At 49.8% G+C, this 18,670-nt stretch overlaps 1 protein-coding gene across 1 annotated transcript in view; it reads left to right on the top strand.

Moving 5' to 3' along the window:
- Nucleotides 1–5,107: 5,107 nt before the first annotated feature.
- LOC141266088 (cytochrome P450 2C20-like) overlaps nt 5,108–18,670 on the top strand; it is a 326,499-nt gene continuing 312,936 nt past the window's right edge. The window contains exon 1 of the mRNA XM_073679996.1: nt 5,108–5,245. The gene's annotated coding sequence lies outside the window, so the exon portion shown is untranslated. The remainder of the gene's footprint in view (nt 5,246–18,670) is intronic.

Below are 18,670 nucleotides of genomic sequence, written 5' to 3'. Positions count from 1 at the left end.
GTGCTTTTCCACAAAACACCAGTGGTCCACGTAGTGAATCTCACAGTTCCAACTTGCCAACCGTGGGACCATCGAGTGTTCAGCACTCAAACCGAAACAGAAACAAAGTATCTGCTGGTAACATCAATTTTGCGGAATCATTTCACCACTTTTTTAGCTCATCCTTTGCGAGGCCACAGGAGACAAGAAGTCTGACACATAGTCAACGCCTAGAGACGATGGTACAGGAGTATCTCCAAGTAAACATTGAAGCCATGACTGTGTCACTGGACCCTTGCTCTTTTTGGGCTTCCAATCTGGATAAATGGCTGGAGCTTGCCACTTACGCCTTGGAGATCTTGTCATGCCCCGCAGCCAGCGTTCTGTCTGAACGTGTGTTCAGCGCTGCTGGTGGTGTGCTGACAGATAAGCGCATGCGGCTCTCCACTGATAATGTAGACAGACTCACGTTCATAAAGATGAACAAATCATGGATCCGAAACGACTTTTCTACCCCTGTGTCATCCTGGGGAGAGTAAAAGCTTGATGATTGGTTAAAATCACCTCACCAACCGTTTTAAGCTTTCAATCATGTTTATCTGTATCTTGGCTGGAAAATAATTTGGGCTTTGTAGCAGTGTGCAGTACTGATTCTATTAAGCCATCTCTAATAAGCTCCACCAGATTTAAAATTACTAATCATGTTTATCTGTATCTTGGCTGGAAAATAATTTGGGCTTTGTAGCAGTGTGCAGCACTGATTCTATTAGGCCATCTATACTAAGCTCCACCAGATTTAAAATTAATAATAATTTTTAGCTGCATCTAGCCCGGAAAATAATTTTGGGGCTCCGAGATGCGCAAGACACATAAGTGCCTTCTTGCTGCACTACCTGCAACATGACCCTCAGATTGTCAGAATTCGAAGTAATCCTGAATATTGGGTTGCCACACTCTTAGATCCCCCACACTCTTCGATAAACCTTTTCATTTTAATAAAGACCAAAAAAATGGTCATTTTTGAAATTATAAGCATTAGCAGGTTATTAGAAACTGAAATCAAACAGTTTTCAGCTCAAAGCTTTATTCTAGGTGATCTTACATTTGCACATAGGACCCCTTGTTCGAAAGGAGCTTCTGAACTCTCTCGTCCATTGAATTTGTCAGGTTTTGGATGGTTTCTGCTTCAATTGTTTTGCATGAGGACAGAATACCCTCCCAGAGCTGTTGCTTAGATGTGAACTGCCTCCTGCCATCATAGACACTCCTTTTGATGATGCTCAAGAGGTTCTGAATGGGGTAGAGGTCAGGGGAGCATGGGGGTCACACCATAAGTTTGTCCCCTTTTATGCCCATATCAGCCAGAGATGCAGATGTGTTATGTGCAGCATGAGACGGTGCATTATTATGCATGAAAATGATCTTGCTGTGGAATACGCAGTTCTTCTTCTTGAAGCATGGCAGTAAGTGCTGTTTGAGAAACTCCACATACATTATGGAGTTCATCTTTACCCCTTCAGGATCATAAAGGGGCTGACAATCTCTCTCCCCATGATTCCAGCCCAAAACATTACTCCACCTACTCCTTGTTGACGCTGTAGCTGTGTTTGCGTGGGGTGTCCATCAACCAGCCATCCTCCACTCCATCCATCTGGACCATCGAGCGTTGCACGGCACTCATCCGTGAATAAAACAGTTTTGAAATCAGTCTTCATGTAATGTTTGGCCCACTGGAGCCGTTTCTGCTTGTGTGCAGTGGATAGAGGAGGTCGACAGGATGGCGTACGCACAGCTGCAAACCTCTGAAGGACCCTGCATCTCGTTGTTCGGGGGACGTTGGAGGCACCAGCAGCTTCAAAAACTTGTCTGCTACTATGACAAGGCTTTTTTGCCGCTGCTCTTTTAACCTGACATAATTGCCTGTAGGAAAGAGTCCTCAATTTGCCCTTATCAGCACGCACACGTGTGTACTGTGAATCAGCTACATACTTCTTGATTGCCAAGACACTTCATCCTGATCATCACACAATGTTGATTGTAGTCATGCCTTGACCTAAACACTCCACAATTTGTTGCTCCTCAGCAGCCGACACATCCTTTTTCTTTCCCATTTTGGCAGAAAATGTAGGCTGCTTAATAATGTGGGACAGCCTTCTTAAGCTGTCTTGCCGTTCATTGGACACACCTGCCAAACTAATTAGCACAGGTGTCTGCAATTGCTTACAGTGATATAAAGAGCCCTGACACACATCACCATCAATGAGTTTAACTGACAAACAAAAAAATTCTTCCCTTATCACTCCTAAACACTTTTTGCATAATAATTTGGAACACAGTGTACATGTGCTTTTCCACAAAACACCAGTGGTTCACGTAGTGAATCTTACAGTTCTAACTTGCCAACCGTGGTCTGTATGGAGTTGTTCAATAAAGGGCCCAAAATTAAGATAACATAGACGGGAGAGGTCTCTATAAATAGGAATTCCTAAGAATTTGATACCCTGTGAGGGCCAGGCAAAGGGAAAGTTGGACTGGATGGAATCCTGTATGGATTTGGGGAGGGAGACATCGAGGGCCTCAGACTTCGCTGTATTGATTTTAAAATTTGACCATGCAACAAAGTGATCTATTTCAGCCATAACAGCCTGCTGATGGATATATGTGATTGACATCATCAACAATTGCAGAGCACTTGTACTCTGTGCCTTCCACCACAATCCACCTAATATTGGGGTTATGGCAAATTGATGAGAACAGGTGCTCCGTCACTAGGATGTATAAGAGAGGGGACAAAGGATATCTCTGCCTTGTCCCATTGGTGATTGTGAAAGGTGATGAAAATGTTCTGATGCACCCCCTGGGCCTTGGGACACCCGGAGCTGGACCCTTTTTGGTGGATGCTGGTGGTTGTAGTCTCCGTGGCGGTGACCCGGTTCCGTGGCTGAGGGTGGTCAAACCAGTGGCAGAACTATTTATGTGGTTTTGATGTTTAAATGTCCGACTACGCCACCCGTGGATTGCGGTCAGAGTGAACCGCCGCTGCAGGGCAGACCGCTGAGGCTGGTGTTGTGGGTGCAGCAGAGCGTAGCATAACTCCCCACGGGAGGAGTATAGCCTCAGGGCAGTGTATGCGGAGGATGGGGGTGATGGTGCAGGGCAGCAGCAGCAACGACACGGAGTCAGTGATGCAGTCCAGGGCCTTTACTCACAGTTCTTATTATCCAGAGCACTTCTGCAGGTAACGGCTGCCTACGTCGTACTGTGCTCACCAGGTGAGGGGCTCAGACAACTCCCAGATAACTTTGGAGCGCTTCACAGGACCCCCTTTGTGTGTCCTTTGTCTGGCCTTTCTTACCAACCCTTCTGTCCGGCTGCCTCGGGCCTCCTCTTGGTAAACTTGGCGCCAGTTTCCCTGACCCTATGTGCTGCCCTCCTAGCGGGTGTAGCGAGGGGCTGCGCCACATAAAATGTCAGAGCCTCGGGTTTCTAGCTGAGGGTCGTTTCACGCCTCCACTAGCTTCGGGGACCGGTCTCCCCCTTTGGCCTGACCCCTCCAAGCAGGTGGATTCGGGCGTGCGGAGGCGACTCGCCCGTCCACACCCCTGGGATCCCTTCGTTCCTCGTTCCTGGAGCCTTCTCTGCTCCTCTTCCTTCCTTCTCCCTCTTCTAGGCCTGCCTCCGGAGCAGAGCTCATGCAGAGCCCCTGCTCCCTGACACTTCTGCTCAGACTTTTCTGCACTGAACTAAGATGGTGCCCACCTTTTATACTCCCTTCTCAATGCACCCAGGAACTGCTTCCTCCCTGCACCTGCACTACAGGGTTCCCCTTCCTCAGTGTTCCCTCCCCCCACTCCAGCCAGGGACAGGGACTGTCTTGCCCATCTCAGGGGCATATTGGTCACCCTGCCCCACGGCAATGTGGTGTAATGCATGCAGGTGTCGGGTCCTGATCCACACTCCATCCTTATTCGAGAGTGAGATATCACACCTCTGGGTGAGGTGCAATACCTCTGTAGCAACCGAGCCCTCAAGGTGCTACAGTTCCATTTATCTTCAGCCTAGGTGATGTATTGCGATACAGGGCCGTGATTTGGGCTATAAAAATTTTTAACTGCATCTAGCCCAGGAAATACTTTGTGCCTAGTAGCAGTGTCTGCTAGTCAGCGGATTATCCCGGCTGTTAAGCAAGCTACACCACTTGTAGTTTGGACACTTAATTTTTTCAAAGGAAATGCTTCGGGACCACGGGATACTCAGTGAAGAGCATCAGGAGGCACCCCAAGGCATAGGGGCTGGGACTGGCGGTAGGATGCTTTGCGGTGGACAGCCGAGCTCGATCCTTATAAAAGCTTTTTAACTGCAGCAGCTTTAGTGGACGCTACTGGAGCTGGAATTACGCGGCTGCTGGCATGAGACTTGCCCTCTAATAGATCCTAGTAAAATTAGAGAGACAATTTAAATGAAAAAGTTTAGAGCTACCTCCATCCACAGGGGGGTTCGCTCGACCCACCAGCGGACAGGCACCAGTATTGGGAGAGGGGGGCTGGCCGTCATGGTCCACCGTGGCTCTGGCACAAACCCGGCGACACGGAGGTGGCACGGGCAGTAACGGACTGGCCATGTCGGCTTCTCACTTTTTGGATTTTAGAAGGGCATGACATGCCTATATCTGTGTCTCCCCCTCCTTTTACTCCTCCACCTCTTTTCTTTTCGCATAACTATATGTACTTGTCACTTTTCCATGTGTTAGTTATGTCTTCTGAGCAGTTTGTCAGCTTTTGGACACCTTTGAAGGTGTTTTCTATGTGTTTCTATGTGTTTTTGTTTGCCTGCCATTGGTTTTAACGGTGTTCGAAGGTGTTCGACGAACAGTTCGACGAACAGTTCGGCGAACACAAGGGTGTTCGATGAACCGAACTGAAATCGAACTCTACGGGGGTGGCTCAACACTACTCATGAGCAGAAAAACTCAAAAAACCCAAGCTGTAGTCAAACTTGCACAGATCTTTCACCGGCTCCGTCATGTACATCTGAGCCCCCAAGGTCAATCTTTCCAGGAGCTTTATGAAACAAGGTTAAAAATTCTGGTGCAACCAGTAGATATAAGAGTCAGCCAAACCATCACACAAGCACAAAAAGGAATCTGGACTATGGGGATCAGTGTGCAGATAGAGGGGGTTAATCATTAACTCGATGTAGGATATATTTCATACTGGACTCATTGAGAAAAGTCAGTTTACCGGCGCAAAGGTACCAGGAGGCACAGGTCAGTACAGAGCTCAGACGGGAAGAATAGAGGATATAAAAATATATAGAGAGTGGTGTAGAGGATCATACGTCTTACATGGGTCATATGTGAATTATTCCTCGATTCTCTGGTCTTCTGTGGGTCAGATGTGGACCTTACTGAAAAGAGGATCTTTTATGCCCCAATCAGTTTGATGCTGTCCAGATTGGGTTGTGGGGCATCTCTGTCCCTTCCCCCTTCATTCATATACACTGTGTTCCAAATTATTATGCAAATAATATTTTCTCAGATTTTCCCAAATTACCTATATGAATTGCAGTCATTGTAATTTTCCAGTCAAATAACTATTAGAGTACAATTGAAAGGTTTTTGTACAAACTGCCTATGATAACAGTATATTTAAAAAAAAAATAAAACACTCAAACTGCACTCAAAATGCATATTCCAAATTATTATGCACAGCAGAGTTTTCAACCTTTTCATTTTAATAAAGAACAAAAAAATGGTCATTTTTGAAATTTTAAGCATTAGCAGGTTATTACACACTGAAATCAAACAGTTTTCAACTCAAAACTTTATTCTAGGTGAAGTTACATTTGCACATAGGACCCCTTGTTCGAAAGGAGCTTCTGAACTCTCTAGTAAATTGAATTTGTCAGGTTTTGGATGGTTTCTGCTTCAATTGTTTTGCATGAGGACAGAATACCCTCCCAGAGCTGTTGCTTAGATGTGAGCTGCCTCCCGCCTTCAAAGACACTCCTTTTGATGATGCTCCAGAGGTTCTCAATGGGGTTGAGGTCAGGGGAGCATGGGGGTCACACCATAAGTTTGTCCCCTTTTATGCCCATAGCAGCCAGAGATGCAGATGTGTTATGTGCAGCATGAGATCGTGCATTATCATGCATGAAAATGATCTTGCTGCGAAATGCATGGTTCTTCTTCTTGAACCATGGCAGGAAGTGCTGTTTGAGGAACTCCACATACATTATGGAGTTCATCTTTACCCCTTCAGGGATCTTAAAGGGGCCGACAATCTCTCTCTCCATGATTCCAGGCCAAAACATTACTCCACCTCCTTCTTGCTGGCGCCGTAGCCGTGTTTTTATGGGGTGTCCATCAACCAGCCATCCTCCACTCCATCAATCTGGACCATCTAGCGTTGCACGGCACTCATCCGTGAACAAAACAGTTTTGAAGTCAGTCTTCATGTATTGTTTGGCCCACTAGAGCCGTTTCTGCTTGTGTACAGTGGATAGAGGAGGTCGACAGGATGGCTTACGCACAGCTGCAAACCTCTGAAGGACCCTGAATTTTGTTGTTCGGGGGATGTTGGAGGCACCAGCAGCTTCAAAAACTTGTCTGCTGCTATGACAAGGCTTTTTTGCCGCTGCTCTTTTAACCTGACATAATTGCCTGTAGGAAAGAGTGCTCAATTTGCCCTTATCAGCACGCACACGTGTGTACTGTGAATCAGCTGCATACTTCTTGATTGTGCGATGATCAGGATGAAGTGTCTTGTCAATGTTGATTGTAGTCATGCCTTGACCTAAACACTCCACAATTTGTTGCTTCTCAGCAGCCGACACATCCTTTTTCTTTCCCATTTTGGCAGAAAATGTAGGCTGCTTAATAATGTGGGACAGCCTTCTTAAGTAATCTTGCCTTTCATTGGACACACGTGCCAAACTATCTAGCACAGGTGTCTGCAATTGCTTACAGTGATATAAAGAGCCCTGACACACATCACCATCAATGAGTTTAACTGACAAACAAAAAAATTCTTACCTTATCACTCCTAAACACTTTTTGCATAATAATTTGGAACACAGTGTAAGGAGATAAGTACTTCCTTGGTCAGATTCACCGGTTAAAGGACCCAGAACATCTCGGTTATTGTCAGCAATGCAAATGATGAGGATTGACGAAGGATAAGATGGAGGTATATTCAGAAGAAGGGATGAGGGTCAGAACTTGAAGAGTGATCAGGATGGGTGAAGGATAAGATGGAGATATAGACGGAGGATGGAACGAGGGGCAGAACAAGGAGAGCAATCAGGATGGAGAAAGAATAAGATGTAGATATAGTCAAAGGATGTGACAAGGGTCAGAACTAGGAGAACGATCAGAATGGAAGATGGATAACATGGAGAAATAGTCAGAGGATGTGACGAGTGTCAGAACAAGGAGATGGATCAGTATAGACGAAGGATAATTAGAGATATAGTCAGAGGATAGACGAGGGTCAGAATGAGGAGATGGATCAGTATAGACGAAGGATAATTAGAGATGTAGTCAGAGGATAGACGAGGGTCAGAATGAGGAGATGGATCAGTATAGACGAAGGATAATTAGAGATGTAGTCAGAGGATAGATGAGGGTCAGAACGAGGAGATGGATCAGTATAGACGAAGGATAATTGTAATGCACACGCCCGGGCTGAGCGGCGTGTGCGTGTGATTCCACTGGACCGTGCCGGAGAGTGAATGCCTGGAGGGGCGTAACTAGGTATTCACCCGATCCGACCAGGGTCGCACGACGACATACGACGCCAGTGCACCAAGGAGGAACCGAGCAGAGGGACCAGGTGCTACTCCAGGACAGACCCCGGACACGGCTGTTGACCCACACAGGGGAATACAGGAACAGACAGGTAGGCTGGCACACAGACTGGTGGGAATAGGCAGGCACGACTGGTATGCAGGCAGGCGGGTATGCAGGCAGGGGGGTACAGGCAAGCATGGCTAGAGTGCAGACAGGGAGGCACTAGCAGGTAGGAACACAGGGGGAATAGGACCCAGTACACACTTGGACTCAGGAACAGAACCACAGATGTGGCGGACAAACACAGCAGAGTAAGGCCGCCCAGAGAGGTGAGCGAGAGCAGGGCAGGACAAGGCCGCCTGGAGCGGTGAGCAAAGGGTCAGAGCTGAGCGAGACTGCCGGAGAAGTGAGCAAGGAGTAAGAGCAGGACGATGCCGCCTGGAGCGGTGAGCAAAGGAGTCAGAGCGGGCTAGAACCGCCAGAGCGGTGAGCAAAGGAGTCAGAGCAGGCTAGAACCGCCGGAGCGGTGAGCAAAGGAGTCAGAGCAGGCTAGAACCGCCGGAGCGGTGAGCAAAGGAGTCAGAACAGGCTAGAACCGCCGGAGCGGTGAGCAAAGGAGTCAGAGCAGGCTAGAACTGCCGGAGCGGTGAGCAAAGGAGTCAGAGCAGGCTAGAACCGCCGGAGCGGTGAGCAAAGGAGTCAGAGCAGGCTAGAACCGCCGGAGCGGTGAGCAAGGCAGACCAGGGGGGACAGGGCTCTGTTCACACGGAAAAGACAGGAAGGGAAAGGCAGAGCCAGATACCCACAGGGTACTTGCAGTGAAGTAGCGAGTGGACCACAAACTCACAAACGGGAGTGCAGAGACAACAAGCAGGAGTTAGGTACGAGTTCAGACTCTGCAGAAAAGGGAAAGGAACGGACATAGAGGCAAAACAGGTAAAGGATAGGAGAGAGTTCAGACTGGAACTGAGTGTACGGAGGAGACCGACACTGCAGCGGGATACAGGAGCGGGTCTGGGAATACGGCCCCCAGAGAGGCGGGATGAACAGGCAAGGAGCGTGTTCAGACAGGACAGACAAGATACAGGAGCGGGTCTAGGTAATCGGCCCCTAGAAGGCGGGAGGAACAGGCTAGGAGCGTGTTCAGACAGGACAGACAAGATACAGGAGCGGGTCTAGGTAATCGGCCCCTAGAAGGCGGGAGGAACAGGCTAGGAGCGTGTTCAGACAGGCCTGGAAATACAGCCTCCAGGATAAGCAGACAAGAGAACACAGAACGGGACCTGGCACCTTCAGAGTGCAAGCACACACTGAATGAAACACAAGGCTCAGGCAGGAATTGATTGGAGCAGCTGGGTTATATACCAGGTGACAGACAGCAATAGGCTGAGGATGCACAAGGGGCGTGCCCACAGCAGGTACAAGAAGCAGGAAGTGATCGGGCGCCGCCCTTAAGCAGCAGCACACAGAAGCAAACAGACAGCATGGAGGGAAGCCAGAGAGACATTCTGGATTGGAGATCAAGTGCGCGCTCTTGCACAGTGGGAGATGGACCACTATGCAAGGACGCCGCCAGGTATGTTACAGTACCCCCCCCTTATGCCCCCTCTTCTTCAGGCCTGCCAGAATGTCCCGCCGGAATTTGAGGGCCAATCCTTCACTTCAAGGAGATCACTTCCACTGTCCACCGGAAAAACTGGTCTCCTCTGGGTAGCTAGGATGCTACCTCCCATCCAGCCATCCTCAGCAACAGACGAAACGGGTGGAGTACCAGGAACAGCACACAAGGAAGTCTCTCTCCACATATTTTTAGCTGGCACCCCAGAGGGTACAGGAGACAACTGGAAGTCCTCCATCGAGTTGGAGGGGAGCAAAGACTTGGGGGTAATCTCTGCTTCGAGGTACATCTTGTCAAACTCACAGGAAGAAATAGACGGGTTATCAGTTACAGGATGAGGAAAGGAAAAGTCACTGTTTCTTTGTTATCTGGTGGTACCCTAGTGGATTCAGGAAACAACTGGAGGTCCTCCGCCGGGTCAGAAGAGTGCAGAGGCTCGGAGAAAACATCTGCTTCAGAGTACACTAGGTCGGACTCACTGGATGAAGCAGGCGAGGTATCGGGTACCGAGTATAGGAAAGTCTCTGTCCATTCACCACCAGGTGGCACCCCGAAGGGTTCTGGAGACAACTGGAGGTCCTCCGCCTGGTGGGAGGGGTGTAGAGACTCATGAATAACCTCTGCTTCGGAGTACACTAGGTTAGACTCACTAGGCGAAGCGAGCGAGGTATCAGATCCAGGATATAGGAAAGTCTCTGTCCATTCACCACCAGGTGGCACCCCGAAGGGTTCTGGAGACAACTGGAGGTCCTCTGCCTGGTCGGAGGGGTGTAGAGACTCGGGAGTAACCTCTGCTTCGGAGTACACTAGGTTGGAATCACTGGACGAAGCGAGCGAGGTATCAGGTAGAGAGTATAGGAGAGTCTCTGTCCTTTCGCTACCAGGTAGCACCCCGAAGGGCTCAGGAGACAACTGGAGATCCTCCGCCAGGTCGGAGGGGTGAAGAGATTCATGGGTAACCTCTGCTTCGGAGTACACTAGGTCGGACTCACTGGATGAAGCAGCCGAGGTATCAGGTACCGAGTATAGGAAAGTCTCTGTCCATTCGCTACCAGGTAGCACCCCGAAGGGTTCAGGAGACAACTGGAGATCCTCCGCCTGATCGGAGGGATGTAGAGACTCGGGGGTAACCTCTGCTTCGGAGAACACTAGGTCGGACTCACTGGACGAAGCGGGCGAGGTATCAGGTGCAGAGTATAGGGAAGTCTCTCTCCAATTGTCATCAAGTGGTATCCCGGGGGATTCAGGAGGCAACAGGGGGTCCTCCGGTGTGGATTCTGGGTGGGCAGCAGTCTCTTCGGGCAGGAGAACTGGTGCACTACCCACGCACATTACCCGTTGTGGCTTCTCCGGGATACAGGGAGATGAAGCTTCAGTAGGGACTTCAAGGTTGGGGTCAGGAGGTCTCAGGGAGGACAGACCCTGGCGTGACGGCTTGCCTCTACGTCTAGCATGTCTGGACTGCCTCTTGAGGTTGGGAGAAGTATTCTGGAGAGCGTAGTCACCCTGTGAGGATTCTGGGTGGGCAGTAGTCTCATTGGGCTGGAGGACTATTGCGCTACCCACACACATTACCCATCGGGGCTGCTCCGGGATATTGGGAAGTGAAGCTTCAGCAGGAGCCTCCGGGTTAGGATCATCGAAGACCATTAGAAAGGCCACCAGGAAGGCCATTATGTCCAGGACGATAGGATCCTGTGCGTCCCATAGGGGGGTGATCCAATTCAAGGCATCACCCGCTAAGTAAGACATCATGAATCCCACCTTAGCCCGATCTAGGGGAAAACATAGAGGGTAGATTTTGAAGTGTAGCATGCATTGCTCCACAAATACGCGACTCTGTCATGGATCCCTATAGTAACGTGGCGGATCCGCAGGAACGAGAGCTGATAGATCCATCTGGACAGGTGCGTAATTCGCCTGGAACTCAGCTAAGGGAAAAAAAAAAATATTTATTTATTTTTAATGCATGTATTCACTGGAAAACGTCTCAGAGAGCGAAGGCCATGGGGCTCAACGGGAACCATGGCCTGAGCGTGCTGTAATGCACACGCCCGGGCTGAGCGGCGTGTGCGTGTGATTCCACTGGACCGTGCCGGAGAGTGAATGCCTGGATGGGCGTAACTAGGTATTCACCCGATCCGACCAGGGTCGCATGACGACATACGATGCCAGTGCAACAAGGAGGAACCGAGCAGAGGGACCAGGTGCTACTCCAGGACAGACCCCGGACATGGCTGTTGACCCACACAGGGGAATACAGGAACAGACTGGTAGGCTGGCACACAAACTGGTGGGAATAGGCAGGCACGACTGGTATGCAGGCAGGCGGGTATGCAGGCAGGGGGGTACAGGCAAGCACGGCTAGAGTGCAGACAGGGAGGCACTAGCAGGTAGGAACACAGGGGGAATAGGACCCAGTACACACTTGGACTCAGGAACAGAACCACAGATGTGGCGGACAAACACAGCAGAGTGAGGCCGCCCAGAGAGGTGAGAGAGAGCAGGGCAGGACAAGGCCGCCTGGAGCGGTGAGCAAAGGGTCAGAGCTGAGCGAGACTGCCGGAGCAGTGAGCAAGGAGTAAAAGCAGGACGAGGCCGCCTGGAGCCGTGAGCAAAGGAGTCAGAGCGGGCTAGAACCGCCAGAGCGGTGAGCAAAGGAGTCAGAGCAGGCTAGAACAGCCGGAGCGGTGAGCAAAGAAGTCAGAGCAGGCTAGAACCGCCGGAGCGGTGAGCAAAGGAGTCAGAACAGGCTAGAACCGCTGGAGGGTGAGCAAAGGAGTCAGAGCAGGCTAGAACCGCCGGAGCGGTGAACAAAGGAGACAGAGCAGGCTAGAACCGCCGGAGCGGTGAGCAAAGGAGTCAGAGCAGGCTAGAACTGCCGGAGCGGTGAGCAAAGGAGTCAGAGCAGGCTAGAACCGCCGGAGCGGTGAGCAAAGGAGTCAGGACAGGCTAGAACCGCCGGAGCGGTGAGCAAAGGAGTCAGAGCAGGCTAGAACCGCCGGAGCGGTGAGCAAAGGAGTCAGAGCAGGCTAGAACCGCTGGAGCGGTGAGCAAAGGAGTCAGAGCAGGCTAGAACCGCCGGAGCGGTGAGCAAAGGAGTCAGAGCATGCTAGAACCGCCGGAGCAATGAGCAAAGGAGTCAGAGCAGGCTAGAACCGCCGGAGCGGTGAGCAAAGGAGTCAGAGCAGGCTAGAACCGCTGGAGCGGTGAGCAAAGGAGTCAGAGCAGGCTAGAACCGCCGGAGCGGTGAGCAAAGGAGTCAGAGCAGGCTAGAACCGCCGGAGCGGTGAGCAAAGGAGGCAGAGCAGGCTAGAACCGCCGGAGCAGTGAGCAAAGGAGGCAGAGCAGGCTAGAACCGCCGGAGCGGTGAGCAAGGCAGAGCAGGGGGTCAGGGCTCTGTTCACATGGAACAGACAGGAAGGGAAAGGCAGAGCCAGATACCCACAGGGTACTTGCAGTGAAGTAGCGAGTGGACCACAAACTCACAAACGGGAGTACAGAGACAACAAGCAGGAGTTAGGTACGTGTTCAGACTCTGCAGAAAAGGGAAAGGAACGGACATAGAGGCAAAACAGGTAAAGGATAGGAGAGAGTTCAGACTGGAACTGAGTGTACGGAGGAGACCGACACTGCAGCGGGATACAGGAGCGGGTCTGGGAATACGGCCCCCAGAGAGGCGGGACGAACAGGCAAGGAGCGTGTTCAGACAGGACAGACAAGATACAGGAGCGGGTCTAGGTAATCGGCCCCTAGAAGGCGGGAGGAACAGGCTAGGAGCGTGTTCAGACAGGACAGACAAGATACAGGAGCGGGTCTAGGTAATCGGCCCCTAGAAGGCGGGAGGAACAGGCTAGGAGCGTGTTCAGACAGGCCTGGAAATACAGCCTCCAGGATAAGCAGACAAGAGAACACAGAACGGGACCTGGCACCTTCAGAGTGCAAGCACACACTGAATGAAACACAAGGCTCAGGCAGGAATTGATTGGAGCAGCTGGGTTATATACCAGGTGACAGACAGCAATAGGCTGAGGATGCACAAGGGGCGTGCCCACAGCAGGTACAAGAAGCAGGAAGTGATCGGGCGCCGCCCTTAAGCAGCAGCACACAGAAGCAAACAGACAGCATGGAGGGAAGCCAGAGAGACATTCTGGATTGGAGATCAAGTGCGCGCTCTTGCACAGTGGGAGATGGACCACTATGCAAGGACGCCGCCAGGTATGTTACAATAATTAGAGATATAGTCAGAGTATAGACGAGGGTCAGAATGAGGGGATTGATCAGGATGGAGGAAAAACAAGATGGAGATATGCAGTGGGGAAAATAAGTATTTGATACACTGGCGATTTTGCAAGTTTTCCCACCTACAAAGAAAGGAGAGGTTTGTAATTTTTATCGTAGGTCACTTCACCTGTGAGAGGCAGAATCTAAAAATAATCCAGAAAATCACATTGTATGATTCATACATAACTAATTAGCATTTGGTTGGATGAAATAAGTATTTGATACAGAACTTAATATCTGATGCAGAAGCCTTTGTTAGTATTAGCCTATGTGCACACGATCAGTGTTCACTGCAGATTTGACACAGCTAGTGTTGAGCATTCCGATACTGAAATATCGGGTATCGGCCGATATTCGCGGTATCGGAATTCCGATACTTAATTCCGATACTTTTAACATATCGTATACTGGAATCGGAAGTTCCCATAATGCAATGAGCCAGTTTCATTTTATTCAGCCAATGAGGATCCTAAGAAGTGTGGGCACATCCTGTTAGGCATGTAGGCATGTTGACTAATGGCATGGCTGTGATTGGCTGCTGAAATGATGTCATGATGCACTATAAAAGCCACCGCCGCCATTTTGAGCTCACCCTGCTGTGAATTCAGTTAGGGATAGGACGCTGTTGTTCTGAGGGACAGTTTTAGCTACCTATTTGCTCTATTCTGCTTTACCCAAACTACTTTATAAATTGCTGTGCCTTGTAGCGCTAGTGCACAGTTCTCTGTGCTGTTCACCGCTGTCTGCAAGGTCTGTGTGTGTGAGTGCAGCTCACCCTGTAGTGTGTGCTTCAGCCACGTCTGGTGGTAGTGCACTCAGTGTGCGTCAGTGCCTCAACATTGTCCTTTTTTGCTAATTGATAATTTTTCCTCATTTCTCCTATTAGTGTGGTGGTTCCATCCGTATTCAGCTAAATTGGTTCCAAACACACTATATAGGAGTAGATAGAGAATTTTTTTTTTGTCTTGCAGCGCTAGTGCACAGTGCTCTGCATCTGCACTGTTCACCGCTGTCTGCAAGGTCTGTGTGTGTGAGTGCAGCTCACGCTGTAGTGTGTGCTTCAGCCACATCTGGTTGTAGTGAGCTCAGCGTGCGTCACTGCCTCATACATTATCCTTTTTTGCTAATTGATCATTTTTCCTGATATCTCCTATTAGTGCGGTGGTTCCATCCGTATTCAGCTAAATTGGTTCCAAACACACTATATAGGAGTAGATAGAGGAGCCTTTCTGCAGCATTGGGCCCTGCAGCCCCAGCCAGATTAGTATTAGCCTTTTTTTGTAGCCTCATCTGTTGCATTGTAGGTTACCTTCCTACATTGTAATAGCTACAAAAAGTTTGTGATACTATCGGTATTACATCTTTGGGCACATCCAGTGTCTTTTTGTGACAAATAAAACCTAAATAAAGTTCACCAAACACTCCACTTTACAGTTGTGTAGGCCACATTAGCTCTTATTAAAGTCTAGCCAACACTTTATAAAATTAGTGTTTCTTATACCTGTTAGCAGCTGTTCAGGAATAAGCACACTAAGCCCTTAGTACTTTTCTGCTTATCTTTATCAGTCTACCAAGATGAAGAAGGCAGGGAGTAAGGCATGTGGTCGTGGGCGTGGGCATGGAGTTTCTGTAGGGAGAGGACGTGAGGATTCTGTGCCTGAAGGGAGAGGACGTGGGGATTCTGTGCCTGCTGCGGGCACCAGTGACTCAGCATCCCCCAGTTTTACCAGGGAACAATCCTTTATGCTCAGCTTTGTAGGAGCTAGCCGTACCCCACTGCTGTATGAGGACCAAACTGAAGCCGTTGTCGGATGGATGGCAGCTAACGCATCGACTTCAATTAGTTCCAGATCCTCTCAGATCCTGAGCACTGAAGACCACCCATCTGTCTCTTCACCACCTGCCAAATTGCCCAGGCAGTCAGAGAGCCCTGGACAGGAGCCATCTCTACTTCTGTTCTCTGAATCTCTTGGCTTGGAAAGAGGGGGCCAGCCAAGCAGAATTCGAGAATTTGAAGAAGAGGTAGTATGCAGTGATGCGCAACCGTTTTGTCTCTCTGAATCTGAAGAGGCGGGTGGGCCAGTGCCTATCATCAGCAGCACACCTCAGTACGCATCTGATGATGAGACTAAGGTGCCACTTTCTGGTGCGTACTGTGCTGTCGAGAATGCCCAGGAGAAGCAGTTGTTTGAAGAGGGTGGTGTAGATGATGAGGTCCTTGACCCATCATGGCGTGAGGAACAGGAAGGTGGTGGGAGCAGCTCTGAGGAAAAGAATCCCCGAACGGCCCAAAAAGGAGGGAGAGGGAGGGGGCAGACTTGGTTGCCTGTAACCTCTGTAATGCAGCAGCTTGCTAGCATTACTGTATATGGTCCAGGATGTGTTTACCTGACCATGTACTTTCCCCTTTAACTGACTGGTCACATGACCGTGACATCACACAGGTCCTGTATGCACAGTAAAGGCCTGAACACATGACTGGGACAGCACACAGGACCTATACACACAGCTGACTGATCACATGACTGTGACATCAGCAAGGTCCTGTCAGTATGTGTGTGTGTGTGATCAGGATATATAAACCCTGGTAAATTGAGACAGGTGTGTTCGGTGTGAGGCATGAGGCCTGTGCTCCGTGTGTGTGGAACACCATTTGTGAGAGGCCTAGTGAGGCCGAGAGTGAAGCCTGGCAGCCTGAAAGGCCCAGCCCGGATCCTGTGCGAGGATGCCAGTGGCCTTTGAGGGAGAGCCGGCTTGTTGAGGAACCCTGAAAGGCGCAGGCTGGATGTCAAGTGTGGAAGACATACCAGTAGCCTTCCAGGGGATGACGGCTAGAGACCCCTACCTGGGAAGCCACAAAGCGACAGCGATGGCAAGCGTTATGGACTGCAGCAGCTAAACCCGGCAAAGGTAATACCCTGTGCTAAATGGACATTGTGATATGAACATTGCTATTTCATTACCTTGCCGTAAGTTGTAACCTGGAGCAAGTGGGCCTGTGTGCCACTTGGCTCATGAACATTGTGTTTATGTGTGTCGGCGTGCCACGGAGTTGGACCCGGTGAACTGTAGCTTATGAAGTAATAAACTGCAGCATTATGATAAAAACGTAAAGACATTGCACGTGTGCATTGATTGACGTAGCGAAGCGAGTAACCCCCATTATGATGACTAGCGCTGCCTTACACATGGTGCAGGAACCTCAGGAGCTGTGGGCACCATACGGAATGGCGGCAGTGGACCATTCTATGGACTCTCCGGGGGCGCCAGTGTTGTCCCAGAGTGCCCGGGTAGGTGGTAAGAGATGTTGTGAACTGAGTCCTAAGACTACTGCTGATTTTTTGTGTAAAAATTACCCTGCCGGTGTGGTTGTTAAAAAGGGGGCAGAGTCTAAAAAAGGGGCGGATTTTCACAAGAGTGTGGACTGCAGAAAACTGGAAATTGTTACTGGTTGTGGGTTGGTACCTCCTAAAAATGACAATGTGACCGTTGATAACGGGGTAACTCCAGTAGAAGGGGGATTAGCTCAAGTGGTCAAGACGAAAATTCGTGAATTTGTAGCTGTGAGTCAGCTCAGGGTAAGCATAAAGGGGGAAGAAGCTGAAAGTCAGTTGTCCATGAACCCTGAGCTGGTTGATCGTCTGGAAACTACTGGTGAGACCGAAACGTCTCGGTACAAATGCCTCGTAGATGTACCCGAGGATTTGAGGGAAGAATGCACCCGTGAGTCCGTGCATGAAGAGTTTAAGAAGGCTGTGGGAGCCTGTAAGGTGTACTTGACCTCCGAAGCTAAAAAGCTGGTGGTTCAGTCCATGACCGAAATCACAGTGAAGAGGGTGGCGATCCTAAGTGATATGCATAGGCGATGTATTCACACGAAGCGGTTTCTCCGGTTGAAGACGGAACAAGCCGTTAGACAACTGGAGCTGATAAGGAAAGCTCACAGTTTGCGTGAAGAGGTCATCCGGGAGCCTCATGTTCTGGTGAGAAAGCTCATTGGGAGAAGCGGTCAAGCCATGCAGATGATGGTCAAGAAGTCTGGTGTGGTGAAAGTAAGCAGTCGACGTGATCATCAGGACTGGATACCAGACGAAGACGGCATGGTGTCCTTCTCTGCTATAGGGACAGAAGAAAGCCTAGAATATATACGCATGCTGTTTGAGTACCGAGTGACCTACCTGCAGGAGGTAGAACAATTGAATCTCGCTAGACTGCGAGTAGATAGACAGCATCATCTGAGCAGCAGAAGATGGAAGCCGTCTAGAAATAGTGAGACCCGACAGAGAAAGGGCCCCCTAAATAACAGAACAGCTACAGCTGGAGTTAGGGACCTTTCAAGATGTCCTGAGAGTAGTGGACGTGGGTTTAGAGGTAGTGAGACCTCCAGTAACTCAGGTTTGAGCGGCCCATACAAACGACCCCATAGAGGACGGGACAGTACGGAGTCGAACCAGACCTTAGATACCAGGGCATGTGAGTCACACCGCTGTATGACTGACCGCTGGGAGCGGGGGAGGTCTGACAAGAATATGACTGACCGCTGGGAGCGGGGGAGACCTGACAAGGCTACAACTGACCGCTGGGAGCGGGGGAGCTCTGACAAGGTTACAACCTGGAAAGGTGACCTGAAGAATTCAGTGACAGTGACAAATGGTAGGTCCCTAAGGAATGGGCTAATGTCGTTGACTAAGGTTCCAGGTGCTGAGTAGCACAATTGTAAAGTACATGGTCTCTATGTGAGCTGGGGGTTATAATGTTATTGTGTATATTATGTGTTCAACCCCACAAGTTTGAACAGAGGGGGGGGTATGTAATGCAGCAGCTTGCTAGCATTACTGTATATGGTCCTGGATGTGTTTACCTGACCATGTACCTTCCCCTTTAACTGACTGGTCACATGACCGTGACATCACATAGGTCCTGTATGTACAGTAAAGGCCTGTACACATGACTGGGACAGCACACAGGACCTATACACACAGCTGACTGATCACATGACT

Source organism: Phyllobates terribilis, unplaced genomic scaffold (assembly GCF_046119375.1).
Source record: "Phyllobates terribilis strain yellow unplaced genomic scaffold, ASM4611937v1 Scaffold_4__5_contigs__length_816908805, whole genome shotgun sequence".
Lineage (NCBI taxonomy): Eukaryota > Metazoa > Chordata > Amphibia > Anura > Dendrobatidae > Phyllobates > Phyllobates terribilis.
Note: the sequence above shows the minus strand (reverse complement) of the source record. Positions and strands in the feature narration are given on the sequence as shown.